The 19,186-nt window shown below is 44.9% G+C and overlaps 1 long non-coding RNA gene across 1 annotated transcript; it reads right to left on the reverse strand.

Moving 5' to 3' along the window:
* Positions 1-16,843: 16,843 nt before the first annotated feature.
* Positions 16,844-18,963, reverse strand: LOC113887882. The gene is made up of 2 exons (XR_003509848.1): positions 18,872-18,963; positions 16,844-16,978 (listed from the first exon to the last, which is right to left on the reverse strand). It is a non-coding gene; the product is annotated as an uncharacterized LOC113887882 (long non-coding RNA).
* Between the last annotated feature and the right edge of the window lie 223 nt (positions 18,964-19,186).

The following is a 19,186-nucleotide window of genomic DNA, read 5'->3' on the forward strand; positions in this document are numbered from 1 at the left end:
CAAGAAATACCTGGCTGCTGCTAAGTCACTTCAGTCATGTCCGACTCTGTGTGACCCCATAGATGGCAGCCCACTAGGCCCCCCCATCCCTGGAATCCTCCAGGCAAGAACACTGGAGTGGGTTGCCATTTCCTTCTCCAATGCATGAAAGTGAAAAGTGAAAGTGAAGTCGATCAGTCATATCCGACCCTCAGCGACCCCATGGACTGCAGCCTACCAGGCTCCTCCGTCCATGGGATTTTCCAGGCAGGAGTACTGGAGTGGGGTGCCATTGCCTTCTCCAGAAATACCTAGAGTAACAGGAAAATTTGGCCTTCGAGTACAAAACGAAGCAGGTCAAAGGCTAACAGAGTTTGCCAAGAGAATACACTGGTCATAGCAAACACCCTCTTCCAACAACACAAGAGAAGACTCTACACATGGACATCACCAGATGGTCAATACCGAAATTAGATTGATTATATTCTTTGCAGCCAAAGATGGAGAAACTCTATATAGTCAGCAAAACCAAGACCAGGAGCTGACTGTGGCTCAGATCATGAACTCCTTATTGCCAAATTCAGACCTAAATTGAAGAAAGCAGGGGAAAAGCACTAGACCATTCAGTTATGACCTAAATCAATACTCTTACGATTATACAGTAGAAGTGAAAAATAAATTCAAGGGATTAGATCTGATAGACACAGTGCCTGAAGAACTATGGACGGAGGTTCATGACATTGTACAGGAGGCAGGAATCAAGACCATCCCCAAGAAAAAGAAATGCAAAAAGGTAAAATGGTTGTCTGAGGAGGCCTCACAAATAGCTGACAAAAGGAGAGAAGTGAAAGACAAAGGAAAAAAGGAAAGATATACCCATTTCAATGCAGAGTTCCAAAGAATAGCAAGGAGAGATAAGAAAGCCTTCCTCAGTGATCAATGCAAAGAAAGAGGAAAACGATAGAATGGGAAAGACTAGAGATCTCTTCAAGAAAATTAGAGATACCAAGGGAACATTTCATGCAAAGATGGGCACAATAAAGGACAGAAATGGTATGGACCTAACAGAATCAGAAGATATAAAGAAGAGGTGGCAACAATACACAGAAAAACTGTACAAAAAAGATCTTCATGACCCAGATAATCACGATGGTGTGATCACTCGCCTAGAGCCAGACATCCTGGAATGTGAAGTCAAGTGGGCCTTAGAAAGCATCACTATGAACAAAGCTAGTGGAGGTGATGGAATTCCAGTTGAGCTATTTCAAATCCTGAAAGATGATGCTGTGAAAGTGCTGCACTTAATATGCCAGCAAATTTCGAAAACTCAGCAGTGGCCACAGGACTGGAAAAGGTCAGTTTTCATTCTGATCCCAAAGAAAGGCAAAGCCAAAGACTGTTCAAACTACTGCACAATTGCATTCATCTCACATGCTAGCAAAGTAATGCTCAAAATTCTCCAAGCCAGGCTTCAACAGTACTTGAACCATGAACTCCCAGATGTTCAAGCTAGTTTTAGAAAAGGCAGAGGAACCAGAGATCAAATTGCCAATATCTGCTGCATCATCAAAAAAGCAAGAGAGTTCCAGAAAAACATCTGCTTCTGCCTTATTGACTATGCCAAAGCCTTTGACTGTGTGGATCACAACAAACTGTGGAAAATTCTTCAAGAGATGGGAATACCAGGCCACATGACCTCCCTCCTGAGAAATCTGTATGCAGGTCAAGAAGCAACAGTTAGAACTGGACATGGAACAGCAGACTGGTCCCAAATTGGGATAGGAATACATCAAGGCGGTATATTGTCACCCTGCCCAACATTCAGAAAACTAAGATCATGGCATCTAGTCCCATCACTTCATGGCAAATAGATGGGGAAACAATGGAAACAGTGAGAGACTTTATTTTGGGGGGCTCCAAAATCACTGCAGATGGTGACTGCAGCCATGAAATTAAAAGACACTTGCTCCTTGAAAGAAAAGCTATGACCAACCTAGACAGCATATTAAAAAGCAGAGACATTATTCTGCTGACAAAGGTCAGTCTAGTCAAAGCTGTGGTTTTTCTGGTAGTCATGTATGTATGCAATAGATGGACTATAAAGAAAGCTGAGCACCGAAGAACTGATGCTTTCGAACTGTGGTATTGGAGAAGACTCTTGAGAGTCCCTTGTACTGCAAGGAGACCCAACAAGTCCATCCTAAAGGAAATCAGTCCTGAATATTCATTGGAAGGACTGATGCTGAAGCTGAAACTCCAGTACTTTGGCCACCTTATGCAAAGAACTGACTCATTTGAAAAGACCTAGATGCCAGGAAAGATTGAAGGCAGGAAGAGAAGTGGACAACAGAGGATGAGATGCTTAGATGGCATCACCAACTCTATGGACATGAGTTTGAGTAAGCTCTGGGAGTTGATGATGAATAGGGAAGCCTGGCGTGCTGCAGTCATGGGGTCACTAAGAGTAGGACATGACTGAGCGCCTGAACTGAACTGAACAGGGTAGCAACTGACTCAACAAAATATTGAGGGGTTTTATTAGGGAAGAAAGGGGAAAGTGATATATGAATACAAATAGCAGCCTCTGCCACACCTATGACAAAGATTCAAGATAATGTCTGTGAAAGCAATTTGAAATACAGTAAAAAGCAGTGTACATATAATGCAGGTAAAGCAAGTTGACTTGTCAGTCTCCACCGAAATATTAGATAACCCTCTGGGAATTCTGGGACATTGTCTCCTGATTTGGGGTCGGAAAACTCTATCTGATAAACCATTGTTTTTTCTTTCCCAAATAAGAATGTGTAAGTGAAGTGTTCTTTGGTAAGTATCCCTGGGAAAATCCCATTTAAGGGGAATGTAGGCCTTTCCAAACAAAACTCATGTCATAAGGAAACTTTCATCACCAGACTCTTCCTTAGAGTAGTGAAAGCGTACAGGCCTCAGACATAAAGCTGCTGATACAAACTGACTTCATGACAGCAGCTTGAATTTAGATATTGTATCAATAAGGGTTCTCCAAAGAAACAGAACCGACAGGAGATATATATTTATATGCATATATATGTACATATGTATATTAAAAGATTTATTTTAAGGAATTGGCTCATGTGTGGAGGCTGGAAAGTCCAAAATTGATAGGGTGAAAAACCTCAGGCAGAATTTCTATCTTATAGTCTCAAGACAGAATTTCCTCCTCTCTAAGAAACCTCAGTTTTTGCTGTTAAAGCTTTAAACTGGTTGTTTGAGGCTCACCCACATTATGCAGGGAAATACCATCCCTTATATCTATCATACTTGTGCAGATACTTAAGCTCTTTAGGGCCCTAAAATGGAATGATAATATCTTCCTCAAATAAATGTTGATAGGATTTTTTAAATATTTGTTTATTTGGCCACACCAGGTCTTAGTTGCAGCATGCAGGATCTTTAGTTGTGGCATGTGAACTCCCAGTTGTGGCACGCAGGATCTAGTTCCCCAACCAGGGATCGAACTTGGGCCCCCTAGGCTGGGAGCACAGAGTCTTAGCCAATGGACCACCAGGGAAGTCCCATCGTTACATAATAGGATAATATGTAATGACGATATTTTTTAGGTTCTACCAAAGTTAGGTATTATTTAGTACATGGTTGCTTTCGCAATCAAGGCTGTAGCTGAGTGTAATGTGATATTATTCAAGCTGGTCCCAGTGGCTAAGGAAGCTTCTATAGTTTTAGTGTCTGGGCTCATAAACCTTGTACAAGGGGGGACTGCCCAGGTCAGCCACCACCTCCTGATCTGTATGGCTGGTGTGAAACACTGAGCTCAACAAACCTGTCTGGGTTGGTTGATCCTCTGACACATTTTGTTTCCATTTGAAGAAGCTGGTCAACTGAAGCAGACTGAATAAATTTCAGGAAAAAGACTACACAAAGTTAAACAGATGACTTTATGGCAGGACTTAATCAGAGTTTTAACATGAATCATGAATCTCTAAAAGGGCTTTCTAGTATGCAGCATCAGGAACTTCTCCAACACTTCTTGGTAGCAGAACCTCTGTTTCCATTTTGTTGAGCACCTTACATTAGGGGTCCCCAACCTTAAATCAGGGGTCCCCAGCTTAGGAACTGGGCCGCACAGCAGGAAGTGAGCAGCAGGCAAGTTAGCGAAGCTTCATGGGTATTTACAGTCACTCCCCATCACCTGAATTACCACTTGAGCTCCACGTCCTGTCAGATCAGTGGAGGCATTAGATTCTCATAGGAATGAGAACCCTAATCCTAAAGTCAAGGCAGAATATCCTGAGATTGCCACAAAATAGAAATAAAGTGCACAATAAATGCAATGCAAATGAATCATCCCCAAACCATGTCCATCCCATCCCATGCACCCCCCACCACTACCCCAGTCTGAAGAAAAACTGTCTTCCATGAAACTGGTCCCTGGTGCCAAAAAGGGTGTGGACCCCTGCCTTACATATCATTGTTTGAGAAACTGTGCTTCACAGAGATCCACAGCACCAGGCTAGTTTTTAAATCACTATTTATTAGAATGTCCAACCATTTCCACCAAATGCTTGTCCTTAAACCTGAGAGGTGGTAGGAGATACCCAGAATGCCTCATTAGAGAGCTTCACAAAGTGCTACATGATCTTTCTCTAACTGAATTTAAAATGCCAGATATGACTGTCCTAGACTCGACATTAAAGCTGAAATGTTTCAGTTAAAAATTTAACACACAAATGGAAATTCAAGAATCAGGAAGGAACTAAAAGTCTTCTTGGCGAAAGGCACCTTCTAGAATGAATGACCTGATATTTCCCCTCAGCGTGGAATGGGCCGAGTCATGGAGCTTTTCTGGAAACCAGCCCTGAATCTACACACGTTGTGTAACTTTCTACAGTCTGCTTGCTGCTGCTGCTGCTGCTGCTGCTAAGTCACTTCAGTCGTGTCCGACTCTGTGCGATCCCATAGACAGCAGCCCACCAGGCTCCCCTGTCCCTGGGATTCTCCAGGCAAGAACACCAGAGTGGGTTGTCATTTCCTTCTCCAATGCATGAAAGTGAAAAGTGAAAGTGAAGTCGCTCAGTCGTGTCCAACTCTTCGAAACCCCATGGACTGCAGCCTACCAGGCTCCTCCACCCATGGGATCCTCCAAGCAAGAGTACTAGACTGGGTTGCCATTGCCTTCTCCACAGTCTGCTTAATGGCAGCCAAATAATCAGAGGAGGAGGGTGTTCCCCTGGTCATTTAGAAGAGATTCAGAATTAACCTCTTCTTTTCAAATTCTTTTGCACATTTACACACTACCCTTGATTTCTGGAGGAAGGCATGGCAACTCACTCCTGTATTCTTGCCTGGAGAATGCACATGGACAGAGGAGCCTGGCGGGCTACAGTCCATGGGGTCGCAAAGAGTCAGACACGACTGAAAGACTAAGCACACTTGAATAGGTAACCTCACTTCTACCCAGCACTCTAGTGCCATATCTTTCTCATGTATTGGGTTAGCAAAAAGTTAATTCAGGTTTTTCTACATCTGACAGAAAAGCCTGAATGTACTTTTTGGCCAACCCAATAGACCTGAGCAAACCCCATGAGGGGGTGACTGAGACCACCGAGACAGCCAAGCCTGCAGGCACAGTGGCACTGGCAGTGCCCTGCAAGCAAACATTTGTCAGTCCACCAACATTCATAGTAGGCTCTGATCATCCCAATGGATCCACGGAAACTACAACAGAGTTCTCTTATCTGATCATTCTGCTCTTCATTTGGTCAAAGGGTATAATGGTTGCCCTCACTCCTTCTAGTACAGTGGCTCAAATTTGAGCCTGCCTCAGACTCCTCTGAAGGACTTGATGCATGCATATCTCTGGGCCCCATCTCCAAAGCCTCAGAGTCAGTGTCCCCATGGCATTCATATCAGCACAGCAATTGGCTTCTCCCCACTCCAATGTAGACGGTCTATGGCCCCCACCTCAAGATATTGCCATCTTGGACACCTCAGTTAACCACCATCAAATAAAAACTGGTGCCTATCCAACTTACACCCAACATGTGAGCTTTCTTCAGGTGTGGAAAGCTAAAAGAAGGTTTACAACACAATTCACCCGCAGGTTCACTCTCTAATAGAGATACAATTGTTCTATTGGGAAAATGTATTATTAACTCATTAATTTACCAAGAAAATAAAAATATTTAGTTTAAACCTTACTTTTAATTACAAGCAAATCATTACTTAGCAAAAGCAAAAACTAAAAGAATTAGAAGGGCTTCTCTGGTGGCTCAGACAGTAAACAATCTGCCTGCAATGCAGGAGGCCTGCGTTCAATCCATGGGTCATAAAGCTCCCCTGGAGGAGAGAATGGCTACCTATTCCAGTATTCTTGCCTGGAGAATTTCATGGACAGAGGTGGGCAACAGTGCAGTGGGTTGCACAGAGTCAGACACAGTACTGTTTAGCTGCTAAGTCATGTCAGACTCTGTGACCCCATGGACTATATGTAGCCTACCAGGCTCCTCTGTTCATGGGATTCTCCAGGCAAGGATATGGAGTGGGTTGCCATGCCCTTCTCCAGAGGATCTTCCTGACCCAGGGATCAAACCTCCATCTCCTGCATTGCAGGCAGATTCTTTACCACTGAGCCACCAGAGAAGCCCACCAAGCAAGTGCCTTTGCCTTTATTGAAATGCTATAATAAACTTTATCTACCTAAAGGCTTTCTTTTTTTCCTTCTTCTCTTTATTTCAGAAGAGACATCTTCAGAAAGGCCATTCTCTTTCTTAGTGGCTTCTGGACTGTTCTGGAATCTTTTCAGGTTACTCAGCCCTGCCATTTGAGCCTGAAAACTGGAGTCATTCATTCCTTATTTTATTCAGTAAATGTTCATGAGCATCTCTAGGCAGTAGAGGTAGTGATTGAGAAAGACAACGCCTCAGCCACGTGGAGCTTCCATTCTAGTGGGAGAGACAGAAAAGTAACAGAGCAATGACAAAATACAGAAGGCAGTGCAGGGTGCAACAGGGTCACATACAAGGAGCACCTACCCCAGACCTGAAGGTGGGGATAGGTAGTCAGGTGGTGCTAGTGGTAAAGAACCTGCCCGCCAATGCTGGAGACATAGGAAACACAGGTTCCGTCCCTGGGTCGGGAAGATCCCCTGAAGTAGGGCATGACAACTCACTCCAGTATTCTTGCCTGAAGAATCCCATGGACAGAGGAACCCGGCGGGCTACAGTCCACAGGGTCACAAAGAGTCCGACCCAACTGAAGCAATTTAGCATGCATGCATAGACAGTCAAGCTTTCCCAAAGAAAATGTCACCCAAAGTGAATCCCAAAAGGTGAAATAAAGCTGACAGAATGGCAGAAAGGACACAGTGGTTTTAAGGAATTGCAATACTTTCAGTATACCTGGAGCATAGCATGGGCTTGGTCGGGTGGGACTGCCAATGGGAAGGGAAGGCAAAGGACAATACTAAAAAGATAGACAGTATTTCCTTAATACCTTCTGCTTCTGTGTGAGCTATCTTACATTGCTTTGTTCCATTATCATCAGCTTAGTAAATGGAAAAACATAAACTGAAATAGAAAAACACAATTTGGGGTGACGACTGGGTTCACAAAGATGCCCCAGGGGCCCTGTCTGTGCTGCCTCTCTCCTCCCTTCCTTTGGTGAACTCCTCCTTCCATCCAGCTCTAGGCACGTGACCCAAATTGTAGCTGCCATTCTTTTCACATGGTTCAGTATCCTCGGCCATAGTAATTGGCTGAGAACTGAACTTGGCTTGCTCCAAAACTGGCCATGGATAGGTCACATACTCCTGGCCACGGGGATTAGTCTGGGATTAGGCAGGAACTCGGAGAAGGCAATGGCACCCCACTCCAGTACTCCTGCCTGGAAAATCCCATGGATGGAGGAGCCTGGAAGGCTGCAGTCCATGGGGTCGCTGAGGGTCGGACACGACTGAGCGACTTCGCTTTCACTTTTCACTTTCATGCATTGGAGAAGGAAATGGCAACCTACTCCAATGTTCTTGCCTGGAGAATCCCAGGGATGGGGGAGCCTGGTGGGCTGCCGTCTGTGGGGTCACACAGAGTCAGACACGACTGAAGTGACTTAGCAGCAGCAGCAGCAGGCACGAACTCAAGACAAATCCATCAGAGCTCCTCCCCAAGTCTTGCTGGACTGGAGCTAGCAAGGCAACATCTTTTCCCCTTTGGTCCATGAGCTGTGAGCATGTAAGCTGAGAGCTAACACTGCCATGCCCTCTGCCACAAAGGGAATCCTGCTTTCAGGATGGAGACAACTTAAGAATGGATCTAACACAGAGAGAGAGGAGAGATAAGAAGGCACAAGAATCCTGACAGCTTTTCAGCTTCTAGTTTCCTTCCCTAAAGGCCAACACCGAGGCTGCCCTAGTTCCTGTCCCTCCCAAGACCTGACTATTCAGCATTTTCTCCCAACCTCTGAGCCACCAGGTGCCCCTCGTAACTAACTTCAGCCCGTTCCACCCGGGTCTCCATCACAGGCTTGGATGCACTCTACTTGCCATGTTCCTCTGAACTGCTTTTCTCGAAGTGGGTATGGAACAGCCATGAATATGTAGATGATTTCCAACTTGCTCAAGGCTTTCTCCATTTCTTCACCTCATTTCTTTACATCTTTACTCACTTTCTCTCTTCGGAAGGCTTAGAAAGCAGCAAACAAAAGAGAATCGGGTTTCACACAGGATTGAAAAGGCCTCCTCACGTCTGCCCTCCTGGGAAAAACCATTGCTCCATGGGGCCAATTGGATACTTAAGGGTGAAGGAGAAAATGAGTCAAGTAGACCTTTTCAGAGAAGGTCTCCACACACTCTCTAGCCCCCGGCTTAAGCACCTGAGGCACTCAGAACTCTGCTGTAACTGGGTGTCCAAGTTAGGGAGGAAAGGAGGCCACTGAGCACAGGACACAACAGAGTTGGCCAACAGAGTCCACTGTGACTCATACTCAACACGGCAAAAATAGAACTTTCTGTCCTCCCCTACACGAACTCCTTGACACAGCTCCTTTATTCCTTGGCTTATTCTCCTAGTCACCCTGACCTGATCACTAATTTCTGTCTCTCTACCTACCCTGTAGTCAGTGAGATACTGATTCCTACCATTTTTTTTTCTTTGAAATATCATTATAGTCATTCTTTCCTCACCATTCTCACTGCCTGAACCAGGATCCATCACCTCCTGCTTGTGCCATGAGCTCGGTCGTGTCTGACTCTTTGTGAGCCCATGGACCATAGCCCACCAGGCTCCTCTGTCTGTGGAATTTTCCAGGCAAGAATACTGGAGTGGGTTGCCATGTCCTCTGCTCAACCAATCTCTTATGTGGTTTCTCTGCCATCACCTCCTCTCCCCAAGCCTGAGCTGAAAGGACCAAGGACAGGTCCCTGGTCCAAGGGTTGCCAATCCATACTCTGGCCAGTGACCTGAGATAGAGCCTGGTACAAACATATGAACTAGACTGATCAGATTCTCTAAGAAATTTGGCCTAACAAGAATTTCTGCAGTAGCATGTGATCCTAACAATGTTGACCTCTAACTTTGCTCCATGGGTCATGCTGTCTCTTCAGTCTCTTCAGTCGTGTCAGACTCTTTGTGACCCTATGAACTGTAGGATCCTCAGTCCATGGGATTCTCCAGGCAAGAATACTGGAGTGGGTTGCCATACCCTCCTCCAGGATATCTTCCCAGCGCAGGGATCAAACCTGCGTCTCTTACGTCTCCTGCATTGGCAGGCGGGTTGTTTACACTACTGCCACCTATAAAAAGTGGGAAGACCCAACTTTTCTCCACATTCCTTTTCAAAGGATTATGCAACTTTATGAGAATAAAATCTTTGGATATTTTTTAAAAAATAAAAATTATTTGGCCTAAAAATACTAGAGGGAGAAGGAGAGAGGGAGGGGTAGGGAAGAGAAAGAAAACAGAGAGAGAGAAAGGAGGAAGGGGGCAGGGAAGGAGAAGAGAAAAGGGGGAGGGAGAGGGGAGAGAAACAGAAGCTGAGGCTGAAAGGATATATGGAAAGAAGGCAGAGAACAGACTTTTGGACTCAGTGGTAAAAGGAGAGGGTGGGATGATTTGAGAGAACAGCATTGAAACATGTATATTACCATATGCAAAATAGATGCCCAGTGTGAGTTCAATGCAAGAAGCAGGGCACCCAAAGCCAGTGCTCTGTGACAGCCTAGAAGGACGGGGGAAGGGGAGTGAGGTGGGAGGGTGCGTCCAGGATTGGGGAGGGACATGTATACCTATGGCCAATCCATGTTGATATATGGCAAAAACCATCACAATATTGTAAATTAATTATTCTCCAATTAAAATAATAGATCAATAAAGAAGGCATGAAGACAAGTCAGAACTTTAAAGGGAGAAGTAGAAAGCTGGAGTCTTGGTGGGCTAGCTACACAAATGAAAACTGTAAGGCAGCCGAGGTGAGGAGTATGATAGAATTGGGAGCTTTAGAAAGGATGAACTGAGCAGATGGGGGAAAGAAGGCAGTCAGGAATGAGGGGGGATTAGGGCTGAGTGATGTTCCTAGAACAACACTCGAGTGAAAAGTCCCAGATCCTGCTGCTGAGGTCACTGAAGCTGCCGTGGATCCAAATACAGTTCCCACTCTGCTTCCTGGTCTTTTAGTCCCCTAAAAGTCTCTCTCTCCTTTGTAATTCTTTAACAATGTCCCCACCTCTTAATTCAGGTCATTTGAAAGAGTCTCTATCCCTTGCAAACAAAAGAAGCTAATGAGCAGAGTTCAGATGAAATCCTGTTTGGCTTCTGAGAAGCTCATTATCTGGCCCCACACATGCATATCCAGCCATCCAGTCCCACAACTCTTCAAGCAGGACCCTCCACTTCAGAAATATCAAGTCTGCTGCTCCCTGTGCCTTTATTGGCCCTTCTGCCTCACATGCACTCACTTCTCTTCACCTGACCAGTTTCTATTCCTGCTTTAAGGCTCACATCCTCTGGGAAGAACTTCTTAGCGCCTCCAGCCCACATTACTTCTCGTTCCTCTTCCCTACTAAGCCCTATAGTCTGTTGCATGTGATCTAGCCCCCCATTGTACACTGACCTGTATTTTTCTCTATTCCCTACAGGTTTTTTGTTTTGTTTTGTTTTGTTTTCAGTTGGCTCTGCGTGGCATACATGATCTTCGTTCCCTGATCAGAGATCAACCCATGTGCCCTGCAGTCGAGGCCCAGAGTCTTAAGCTCTGGGCCACCAGGGAAGTCCCTATTTCATGTTTTTTAATCTCCCCAATACGTTCTCGAACTCATGAGGAGGAAGAAGAGATTTTGTATTGCTTTGAAGTGGCCCACTGGATCACAAACATGGCCGATATTCACAAGTATCTCTTGTTGGAAAGACATCTACACAGAGCACTAGTATCTTAAGAGGCACATCACAGAACTCATTACTACACTAAGGGGCCCTGTGCTGAGAGTGTGGCCATTGAGACTGAATCCAAAGACAGGGGCTCAGCTCAAGGTGAGGCTGCCCTCAGACCCATGAGCCTAGTGAGAGGACCACACTTTCCATTTCCTCCAAGAAGAGAGAGGCCTGAGCAAGGCCTGAGCCCTGGAAATGTCAACTAACAGCTCGATGTCATGAGATCTCTCCATCTATTCTAGGGAAAGCATAAAATCCTAACCCTATGTTCCTTTGGGAACAAGCACCTCAAAACACAGGCCAGGGAAATGCCAATCTTTTCCTCCTTTCTTCCTCGAGCTTTCCCCACCCCCCACACCAGAGAAATGTTCTGCTCCCTTCCCCAAGGGACAGTGGCCTTTCCAGGCTAAACCCAAGTCACCTTTGAAAAAGGTCACCATTCCACATGGGACTTGGAAATACCAAGAAATGCTGAACAGTCTTCTTAGAACTTGTCTCCATCACAGCATTTCAATATCAGAGGAGAGTGTGGTTCCACCCAGTGCCATTTCCAAAATTGACAAAGGACCCGTACATCAGCAGTGGCTATTTTGACACTCCATCATGAGTCATAAAATCTCTATTCAACACCCACTCCCAGAGCTGAAGGTATTATTTATTCCAAGGGTTCCATAAGAGGTCTGCACTAAGCGCAGGATAATCTGCTTCTGAAAACCATAGTTAAGAAAAGGGCAGGTTTCTTGTCATCCTCAGAAACTGAAATACAAAAAATAAATCTGACTAAGAACATGTGGGTGGGAAGGTACATGAGAAGAGGATTTAAGAAAAACTTTTCCCATGTTACCCACTCAGGAGCTATTGCTGAGCCATGCCTCTATTTCTTGGTTTCCTGTTTTTGCTTATAGCAGATAAAAACTTGATGGCAGTGATCTTAATTTTCTCTGTCAGCTTTCTAAGCTCATGAGGGCGAGGAGAGGGTATAAATTGTTCCTGCCCTCAGGCAGGAAGGGCCTCCCAGGTAGCTCAGCTGGTAAAGAATCTGCCTGTAATGCGGGAGACCTGGGTTTGATCCTGGGGTTAGGTAGATCCCCTGGAGAAGGGAAAGGCTACCCACTCCAGTATTCTGGCCTGGAGAATTCCATGGACTGTATAGTCCATGGGGTCGCAAAGAGTCAGACATGACTGAGTGACTTTCACTTTCAGGCAGGAAACTAAAGTTCAAGAAAAGGGCTCCAGCAGAAGATGGAAAATGTGGGTGACCCCCAAGGCTGCTAGGGACATTTCTGGAACCACCTCCTGATCTGGGACAGGGACAGCATGTTAGCAAGGAGTCTAGATAGACATAGAGATGTGGACATCATCAATCTGGAAAATGCACACGAGAGATGTTAACAGATCTAAAGGGGACTTCTCCTTTACCTAGCCAGACCAGGGTTTGAAATTCCAATATCAGAAGCTAAGTTGGTTCATTCCTGTATTTGTTGCCTTTTCCCCAGGAGTCATCTTTAAAAAGGTAAATATCCACAGGAGGGATCATATACAACCATTAACACTGTAGTATGAATTAATATGTCAAATTCTTTCACTAGATGTATATATGGAGAAGAGGAAATAGGGAAGGGAGGGGTAAGAAAGAGCGAGAGAGAAAGAGAGAGATGGAGGGAAGGAAAAAAAACGTGGTCCTTTCTTGTCTCCTAAAAGTATATTCATAATCATCACTGCCAACTGCTGAACATCAGAATGGATGTCAGAGACTGAAAGCCTCATTTCAGTTTCCTCTGTGTCTGGGCAAGGGGCCTGCCAGTTATGTGAGTCTTTATTTCTTTGGAGGGATGTTGATGAAAGGAAGTCCATTTGAGACATCCTCAGTGTTACCTCCTCCCCTTTCAAAACCCACCACCACAGCCCTTTGTGAAGACTGAGACACTACGGCGTTATTTATATTCTGCCTAGAACACTGAGTCCCAGCTCACTGTCTCAATACTAGCTCTTCCCTCTGCCTAAAATGCTATTCTTCCTGAAATTTACATAAATCCTATATCCCCTTCTCAGATAGGCCTTTTCTATCTAAACATGTATCTAGCCTAGCACATTGCCAATTTATTTTCTTTGTAACACTTCTCAGTACCTAATTTCATCTGACTTATTTTTGTTTACTTGTTTAATGTTTTCTTCCCTCCGTACCACAAATTAGAATTTCTTGAGAATTTCCAGTAGCATCTGTTTCATTCACATATGGGCCTAGAACAGTACCTGGTCCATAGAAAACATTCAGTAAATATTTGTTGAATAGATAAATTGATGGATAGATGAATAATGAGTCACTACTCTCAATCCCCACCATAAATGGATATCCCCAAGACTGGTTTGAAATAATTTTCTCAGTGTATGAAAAGATGTTCCACATCATATGTCGTTGGAGAGACACAAATGAAAATAACAAGATACCACTCCACACCTACTGCTGCTGCTGCCTCTAAGTCACTTCAGTCGTGTCCGACTCTGTGCGACCCCATAGACGGCAGCCCACCAGGCTCCCCCGTCCCTGGGATTCTCCAGGCAAGAACACTAGAGTGGGTTGCCATTTCCTTCTCCAATGCATGAAAGTGAAAAGTGAAAGTGAAAGTGAAGTCGCTCAGTCGTGTCCGACTCCCAGTGACCCCATGGACTGTGGCCCACCAGGCCCCTCCATCCATGGGATTTTCCAGGCAAGAGTACTGGAGTGGGGTGCCATTGCCTTCTCCACTGGCCTAAATCTGAAACACTGTTTATAGTAGCTTTATTGTTAATAGCCTAAACTTGAAGTCCTTCAGAAGGTGAATGGATAAATAAACTGTGGTACAAAAGGAATGCTATTCAGGGCCAAAAATAAATGAGCTACCAAGCCACGGAAAGACACGGAAGAAACTTAAATGCATATTACTAAGTGAAAGAAACCAGTCTGAAAAGACTGCATACTATATGACTCCAACTATGTGACATTCTGGAAAAGACAAAACTATGGAGACAGTAAAATGATCAGTGGTTTCCAGGGGTGAGGGGGAGACAAGGAGAGAGGGATGAATAAATAGGTAGAGCACAGAGGAGTTTTAGGGCAGTGCTCAGCTAGTAAAGAATCCACCTGCAATGCAGGAAACCTGGGTTTGATCCCTGGGTTGGGAAGATACCCTGGGAAAGGGAATGGCTACCCACTCCAGTATTCTTGACTGGAGAATTTCATGGACAGAGGAGCCTGTCGGGCTACAGTTCATGGCGTTGCAAAGCTGGGGCTTTGAGGCTGGGCAAAACAGTCTGGAACCACAAGAACATGTCTGACAAAGGGTAGGGAAAGGCCTCTGGTCCAAAGCCATATATGGGGTTTCCCTGGTGGTCTAGTGGTTAAGAGTCCACCTGGCAATGCAGGGAACGCCAGTTCGATCCCTGGTTTGAGAAGATCCACGTGCTGTGGAGCAAGTAAGCCCCTGTGCCACAACTACTGAATCCGTGCTCTAGAGCCTGGGAGTTGCAACTGCTGCTCCACAGTAAGAGAAACCACCACAAGGAGAAGCCCCCACACCACAACAGAGAGTAGCCCGCACTTGCTGCAACTAGAGAAAGCCCGTGTGCAGCAACAAAGGTTCAGCACAGTCAAAAACAATGAATTAAATTAATAAATAAAATTTTTAAAAGCCATATATATGCTCAGAATCCCGAAGACCTACAGAAAGCAACTGTTCAGGACAAAGCAAGCAAGAGAGCAAACTGCAGGGGCCAGGCTTGAGGAGACTTGGATTCAGAGGCCAATTCCTGTCCTGTTTAGGAAGTTTCTTAGATGTTTTTTATGATGAAAGGACCTTGGCTGAGGAAGCAAGGAAGTGAATCAGCCTAACTCGAGTAGGGAGCATAATGATCAGGATGAAATATGAGAAGAAGAGCAAATTGTATAGATAGTTTCATTGGCAATTACCTAAACTCTGAATTGAGAGAAAGAGGGGTGTGTGTGTGTGTGTGTGTGTGTGTGTGTCTCAGCTGTGGTGAGGATGGAACTTCAGAAGTTTTCTATATGCAGAAACCAAAGCTACTATCAACAAACACGTGACTGGGCTCCAGAGGAGGCACCCCTGAGCCATGCTGGGGAGTGGCTCGGCCACAGCTACCTGGTGGCCGTGTGTATATATCCACCCACACAAGTCACGCAGGCAAAGTGTGGAAGTGCAGCCTGAGTCCTGTCCGATGCTTTGTGATCCTCCTGGTACAGAAGACAATGGGAGGAGGCCGTGTAAGGAGTTGCTATGAGTCCATCTCCCAGTGATCTACCTTCCCCCTCACCCTCCACCCCCTACCCCCACCCCTCCTGCCCTGGAGGTTCTCATGAGACAGTTTCCCCTTGCTTCACGAGTCCTAATGAGGTATGCGGTTTTCTGCCTTGTCTTCTCAGAATATCTAACTGCTTTAATATATAAACACAAATTTATAAAATATAAATGTTATAAGAATATAAAATACAATTTCTAATATAAATTTATATAAATATTTATTATGCAGAATATAGAACTACTTTGTGGCGGCCTATATAGGGCTTCTCAGCAATGAAGAGCCCCACCACTCGTGTTGCGGTCATCTGGCCCATGTCATTCCTTTCAGTGTGTGGGACAACAACTACAAAGAGGTGGCTCTTTCAGCTACTTCTTGTTTCTACTGTCTACGTAAGTACTCAACTTCCTAAATCTAAAAGCGCCACACTGTATCCTTACCAGTCAAAATCAGTCAGGTCGTGGCCTTGGCCTTGCCTTGCATTGTATGTGTGAGATTGACAGACCTCAGACAGGAAAAAAAGGGCAAGCTTCTTGTTTATACTATGATGTTTGTGGGGGAAGATTTCCCTGCTGGATAGTTTGAGTGAAAACATTCAAATACATGTAAATCCCCTCTGAAGAAACCCTGATATGGTCCAAACCCACTGCTGAGACCTTACTCCGTCAGGTCCCTGCTGACATACATGTACTTTGAAGTTACTGGCCATTTGCTACAGGGGGACAGGGCGTCCCTACAATGCAGACTCATGGCGTCCACAGCCACTATACTTAGAGAATCACAACAGTTCATTTTGCAGCAAACCTCCACTCATCTCAGTCTAATGAGGACACAGCCATTTGTAAATACTTCTGCTGCTGCTAAGCTGCTTCAGTCATGTCCAACTCTGTGCAACCCCATAGACGGCAGCCCAGCAGGCTGCCCCATCCCTGGGATTCTCCAGGCAAGAACACTGGAGTGGGCTGCCAAGACTTCTAGGAAAGGTCTATTGCCTCCTCTATCAACCAGTGCAATTCTTGATCTACCAGGACACTCTCACTTGAGTCTTACTTGATTCTCATCCTGTGGTGGTGACCTCTGTCCCCATAAAGGCAGAGAGGCTAGTGTGTATAGCACAGTCCTTGACCTCCAGGAACCTATACTCCAAGAAAAAAGTCAAATTGAGCCACATATACAGTGCTATGTAATAAAAAGGTTCAAGCCAAGGGTTATAAAGGTGGAGGAGGGAAGGCTAACGTGCTTCAAATTTGTAGATTAAGTATGGCATTCTGGAGGATGTGGCATTTCAGCGAGGCCTAGAAAAAAAAAGATAAAATTTCAATAAACACAGAAGGGATAATAATTGGGCAAATAGGAAAAACTAAAGACCCTAGAATATAGATAATTCTGGAAAAAAAGAGGATTTTTTTAATTTAATTCTTTTCTTTAGAGTGATTGGAGATGACCTTTGCATCTAGAAAATATGGACAGGATACTACAAGTCAGAAACCAAGAACAAGGAAAAGCGTAGGTATTTAAAATATAATTGCCAAAACAAGAAGCAATGGACAGTGAGTAGATGTGAAAGAGCAAAAGTAAGGATAACCCAGTCATTAGACATACTGAGCAGCTGAAGGGCAAAGAGAGAATGGAGAGCAGGCAGACAATTAGGAGAATAGTCAGAAACAACAAAATGAACAGCAGCAGCTATGGCCCCCTAACTCCAACAAAGTGCTAGTTGCTTTCCTTACAGAGTTTACCTCATTTAATCCTCACAAAACACAGCAAGGTAAGTTCTGTTATTAAGAAACCGAAGCTCAGAGAAATAAAGGAACTGCCCTCATGTCAGACAAGTAGCGAGTAGCTGAGCTATGTCTGACCCCAAAACTATTGCTCTCAGCTCCCTCGTTGGCAGGAAGGCACCGGGGAAGCAGCCGGCAGGAGACAAGGTTGAAAGTGCCAGACCAGAAGCGGATGAGTTTGGGAAAAGATCCTTTAGAAGCTGGGGAGGGGCAAGGTCTCAGGCATAAGTAGGGAAGTGTCAAAGTGATGGAATAGGGCAGAGGGTAAGGGGGCTTTTCTTCCTCCAAGATTCTGAACACTGCTGAGGAGACCCAGGGAGGCTAAGACGCAGTGAAGTGGAAGCTGAGAGGCAGCAGATCCAAGAGGACCTTGAAACCAACGCTGGGCCTGCCTCCAAAAGCAAGCTGCTTGTGTCTGATGACTCATTCCCCAGGACACGGCCAGTTCCTGGCCAGCAGCCACGCAGGGTGCTGCAGCAGGGCCCTGTTCCACACCACGAGGCGCTGTCACCTCCAGCCCCCTCCACTGGTCTCCAGGAAGTGTGGCCACACACGAAAGCCACGTTTGACTTTGTGTCACTAAACCATTTCTTCCTGTTGGCCAACTGGAGGGCAAAAGGGATTAAGGTAAACCAATGAAGGGATGTGTCAATTCCAAATTACTCCACAAAACGTTTTCTAAATGTGTCTGAGCTGGCCTTCTATAAAGGGCAGGAGTGGCACAAGAAACTGAAACTCTACCCTTGAAAATTGTTCAAGAGGGGTAGCCCCGAAAATCTGAATTCCAAAACCCCAGAGCAGGTGGCCTTTTCAAAGAGCTGAGTTGATTTTATCACTAGCTTTAGTCTGAATTCGCCACAGATTTCCTCCATAATCCAAGTTGTGATAAGAAACCAACATAACAGGAATTCATCTTCCCCCAAGGAAAGGTGAGCATCTCTGAGCTCAACAGAGACAACTGGAACCTAATTACATTGCCTCTTTTCAAACCTCCCAGTAAAAGTGTAAAATGAAAGAGGACTGAAAGAGGCTGTTTAGCACAGCTATAATGTGACCACGTTTTCTTTTACAAATGACACACCAAGTAGCTGCCATTTTTAGAAAATGATCTGAAATCAGAGCAAGTGTCACTGTAGCAAAAAATAAATAAAGACCCTCATTCAAGGGTTTTTGGAACCTGGGTCCCCAAGAGCAGTATTTCCTTGTTAGATTTGATTAATTTTACACAAAGGTAGGCCAGGAAGGCTGATCTGGAAAAAGAAAAGCAAACCTTTGTGAAGAAAAACAAGTATGTGGCCTTGGGGGAGCTAAGCACATGTTTAAATTTGTGTTTTAAACTTCTCAGCAGACTGCAGATCTATAAAGGGAATCACTGAAAGTGAAGATAACAGATAACGGGCGACTTACCCAGAGCATCAGGCTGTTTTCCGCAAGACGGGGCGAGAAGTGAGAAAGCAAAATCTTTGCTTCAGTTACACAAACTCCCTCTCCTTTGCAGAGAAACTTGATAGCTGAAATGGAGCCAGACGCTAATGCGGGAGGCGCTGCCAATCTCTCTGTGCTTGTCCAACACTGACATCTAGTGGTTGATTCTGGATTTTTTTTTTTTTTTTTTTTCCAGAAAATGATTCACCAAGTTGGTAAATCACCTCCATGCTTTTTATTGTGAAAGATGCTTCTTCTTTTTCTTTTCGGAAAATATCAAATTATAATTTAATTATT

This window comes from Bos indicus x Bos taurus, chromosome X (assembly GCF_003369695.1).
Source record: "Bos indicus x Bos taurus breed Angus x Brahman F1 hybrid chromosome X, Bos_hybrid_MaternalHap_v2.0, whole genome shotgun sequence".
Classification (NCBI taxonomy): Eukaryota; Metazoa; Chordata; class Mammalia; order Artiodactyla; family Bovidae; genus Bos; species Bos indicus x Bos taurus.